General features: G+C 32.5%; 1 long non-coding RNA gene across 2 annotated transcripts; it reads left to right on the top strand.

Moving 5' to 3' along the window:
* Positions 1-1,870: 1,870 nt before the first annotated feature.
* Positions 1,871-4,113, top strand: LOC145045763 (uncharacterized). 2 transcript variants are annotated; one of them, XR_013681880.1, is made up of 6 exons: positions 1,871-2,122; positions 2,228-2,326; positions 2,444-2,581; positions 2,718-2,822; positions 3,334-3,427; positions 3,884-4,113. It is a non-coding gene; the product is annotated as an uncharacterized LOC145045763 (long non-coding RNA). The 2 variants fall into 2 exon arrangements; XR_013681879.1 differs by having other exon boundaries at positions 1,874-2,122; positions 2,444-2,512.
* The last annotated feature ends 513 nt before the right edge of the window (positions 4,114-4,626 follow it).

Here is a 4,626-nt window from a genome sequence, read left to right as displayed (position 1 = left end):
CGTGTTGGGTGGCGGTGTGTAACGCCCGTAGATCTGGACTAGTCAATTTAGAGACGATAAGCATCAAAAATGACTTTTTGATGGAAGATTATTTAGAAGGATTAATCTTAACTAAGTTATAGTATATGTTACAAGAATTTCGTACATATAAAGAACACCGAAATCCGAGTAATAACGAAGAAGTTACGAATTTCTAACGGAGTTTTCCTGTCCCGGCCTACTAAAAATAATATAATAAACATATAGTAGAAATAAATTCAAATTAGCCAAGGAAATCTAAATGAGATTTGTAGATCATAATCTCACCTACGTGTGGATATAAAGAATGTTGAAAATGGAGTTCGTATGCGAAAGTTATGAATTTCTGAAGTTCCGGCACGAAACCCCAAAACTGTCAGAGTTCACGACGTGAATACAGTGTTCACAACGTGAAATCAATATTTATGACTTCTGGAGCCTTCCAGAAGAAAATTTCGATGATGCACCTGATGACTATTGAACTCACGACGTGAATATTTGAGATTCACGACGTGAATCCAGAAAAATGGCCCTATAAATAGAAACCAAGGGCCAGCCGATTTTGGTTGCTCCTCCCTTACTCTCCCACTCCCAATACCCTATCTAAGCCCTATTTTAACACCCCGAAGACCTGGTATCATCCCGAGACACGAAGGAAGTTCCGAATCCCGAAGATCCCGACAAGAAAAGAGTTTCCGAGTCGAAGTTCTGCCTGCGAGAAGCCCGGTGTATGAAGATCTTCTAGTTTCACCGAAGAAGTACTACTCTTAGAGCCGTAGCGATGTTCGATCATCTTCTGATTAAGTGAGTGTGTGGTTACTTTCTTCTAACGCATAAATATGAAGTAATACTATGGAATATGTGTTATGTGTTTATATATTGTTTGTTTACTTAAGGTAGATGTGAAATGAATGTTTTATATAGATTCTAAATGAGTTAACCTGTATATGTATTTTGTAACTACAAATATGTTAGGTAGGACATGAGTAGATGAGATATGTGAATATGGATCAGATCAAGAGATTAGTTTAGATCTATAAGTAAGGATCAGATCAAGAGGTTAGTTTTAGATCCGTGAGTATGGATTAGACCAAGAGGTTAGTTTTAGATCCAGGAGTATGGATCAGGTAAAGAGATAAAAATTGTTATTACTCCGGGAGTATGGATTAAGACTAAGTTAATTGTCCCTAATCCGGGAGTATGGATTGGGTACAATTATTGATCTGGAAGTATGGATAAGATTAGGATTATGGTATAGTTAATTGTCCCTATTCCGGGAGTATGGATTGGGTACATTTATTGATCCGAGAGTATGGATCAGATCAGGAGGTTAGTTTTAGATCCGTGAGTATGTATCAGGTCATTTTAGATCCGGGAGTTTGGATCATGGGAAAAGGTTATTTTTAAATCCATGAGTCTGGATCAGGTGAAAAGGTTAGTTTTACATCTGTGAGTATGGATCGGGTGAAAAGGATAGTTTTAGATCCGTGAGTAGGGATCAGGTATAGAGGAAAATTTTAGATACAAGAGTTTAGATCGTGTCGTTGTGAGGATCGATGGGGTGGGATAAGAGTTGCTTGTATATAGGAAAATTGTAAATGTTTATATATATATATATATATATATATATATATATATATATATATATATATACCATCTTATAAAGCATACATAATCAATGTCTTAATTACAAATTGTAAAGCCCAAGGTATAACAAATAATGCTTATTATCTTAAAAAACAAGGAGACATGATCCTGACCCTTAATTATTAAGTGAATGGTATAGATAGGTCCATGTTGGCAATCCGTGTGCTGAATGAATCTTTGATCAAAAACATACTCCCCAAAAGAAAACTCTTTTGAGTTACTGGATTAGTTGATTCAAAATTTGAATCTTGATCTTAAAATTTTCAAAATCTCACACTCTCTCTCTCAAGAATTTCCATCGATCACATATTTCATCTCCCACTTGGTCCACCTGTGTCGCCTTCTCCGCCACATACAACGAATTCGTCATCCACCGCTTGATCCACCGGTGTCGCCTTCTTCGCTTCCACTATCTGCATCTCACCACCGCCTTCATTTGGCACCACCATCCACCAGAGTAACTTTTTCCAATTCCAAAATGACACTCTATTTCTTCTTCTATATATGTAAGTAACTTAACCACCACGAACCATTTATTTCATGCTCTCTTTCTCTACTGTAGAAACTGGAAAGATACATAGGAAAGACACAAACCGCCATCACCACCGCTGTAGAATAAAACATCTCGCGATTATATATCTTCCCCAGTCGCTCTACACACGTAAGTTATACTTCTATTTTTTGTTGTTTTTCTTCCTTAATAAAGACAGACAGTTTAGGGGTTTTATGTTTTTCTTATTTGGTTCATGTTTATTGAATGTCTTTCTTGTTTCTCCAGGGGATTTTGTCATTTGTTATGATTCAAATCGAACATAGGATTGTTGTTTCTAACATTCAAATCGAACAGGTTCACATTTCAAGCTTCCCTAATCCACAAACTCTGAACAAGAAACAGACCAGGAACACAAAAAATATGGTGCTTCATTTTGAAAACACCACCACTCTTCTCCACTGTGTTGATTCGTCGATCTGATCTAGATCCGGACACCACCATCATCATTTTTCTCTTTTTTTCTTTTGTTTTTTGATTTTGTTTCTAACTTGCATCGCAGGTACAAGTTATGACGAGATTTTCAATTTCATCATGGTCATGGTCATAGTCTTCTTTGGCTTCGGTTATCAGATTCACCATCAAGCACCTTTTTATGATTTCCCAGGCAACAATCTTGATTCTCTTATAATCTTGTTTTTTCCCATTAAAATGTTGTGTTTTTGTTACTCACAATCTTAGGATCTATGTTGTTTTTGTTCTAAGTGTAGGTTTTGTTCTAAAATCGAACATTTAGATGGTTCATTTAATTCTCTGTTACTCAAAATCTCTCAAAAGCAAGTAAATTGTGCTTGAAATTGCATTTTCATGAACCTGAAAAATGGGTTGGAACCTGTTTCCGCTTAAACGATAGAAAGATTAAGAAGCAATAAAACAAAACAAGAAACTATGAAATTTGTTTCATAGTTTGTTTTGCTTATGGTTGTCTATTTAAATAACAACCATTTATACCATTTTAAATTTTAAATTTCACTTAGTGTTGCAACTAACTTCACTCCTTCCAGGTGGTTTTCTTCTTCTTTCTATACTAAAAATTTGTTTTTTGCTACTCAAAACTCACCAGGACAAATGAAAAGATAACTAATATTGATCTGTCTATTTACTTATTGTGGTTGTAGGTGCCTCAATCAGATTGTATCACTTATGGATTCTGGCTCATTTGAATGCAGAAACTATACTGTTAGTTTGTGAGACAAGAAGCTCCTAATAAATGTATATTCACTTACATAAGGCATTTTTATTCATTCGATGTCTTTGATTATTTTAATCTATGCTTGAAATGTTTTGCTGAGACTAAAATGATGCACTTTCAGTAATGAAAAGTAGTCAAGAAATGTTTATAAAAATATCAGATAAAGGGCAATTTTTAGTCATTTTAATTGGAATAGGGTATGGAAAATCAATTTAAGGACCGAAATTGCAAATGGATTCCTTTTGAGACTAAAACCGGAAAAAGGTGCTAAAATCAGGGACCAAATTTATTATTTACTCATGGTCAAGCATATTTTGGAAAACAGGTCGAGTTTTATGCAAAATATGATAAAAAAAAATATGCTTTCTTTCTTTCGGAGTAGTCAACATTACATGCTTGAAAAGGTTTGCAAAATTATGACTCTGAATATCTAATTTTTCATGTTTTTTTATGTTGGCATCAACTTCTCCAATTAGGCCTATGAAGTTTGTCTTAAGAAAGATTTACTAAGAGAGCAAGATTTTGTCTTTGGAAGGATGCGAAATGCAAAACCAGCCCTTGCTATAGAATAGCTATCATAGGTTTTAATATAAACTGTAATAGTATTATTATAAAGCTGCCAATTTGTTTGCTCAAGGAGATAAAGGCATAAAGCTGTAAAATAATATTGTTCAAAGATATAAAATATGCGAAGACTATTCGTATACAGGTCTATCTTATCCTATAGCTTTTATTATTTTTATATTATAAAATATTACAATGTTCAAACAACAAAATGTTAATGAAGTTAACCTAATGAAATATAATATATAAGATAAGTAATCAAGTTAAATTGTAATTATATGATGAAATATAAGACTGTTTTTAATTAAAAATATAAATTTTTCATTTTTATTTTTGAAGTCGCTTTAATGTTATAAAAGTAATTATATAAATTTGCTTAGTCAATATACATCGTAAATTTTTATTTATTTTTCAAATAAAAGTAAATCAAAAATATATAAGATCATACGAGTAAAACTTTAACTTTGAATAAACTTTTATATTGGTATTCAACAAAACTGAATTATTATTTTGAATAGTCTAAAAAAACCGAATAAATAATTATTATTTATTTATTTATTTTTAATATATATCTATAATTATTTATTAATTTCGTAATTTATTCTTTAAAATAAGTTCAAAACATTTCACTCGATAAGAAAACATTAATATGCAT

The sequence above is a fragment of the Lactuca saligna genome, chromosome 1, assembly GCF_052625555.1.
Source record: "Lactuca saligna cultivar CGN05327 chromosome 1, ASM5262555v1, whole genome shotgun sequence".
NCBI classification, from domain to species: Eukaryota; Viridiplantae; Streptophyta; class Magnoliopsida; order Asterales; family Asteraceae; genus Lactuca; species Lactuca saligna.
This window is presented reverse-complemented; position numbering and strand designations above follow the sequence as displayed.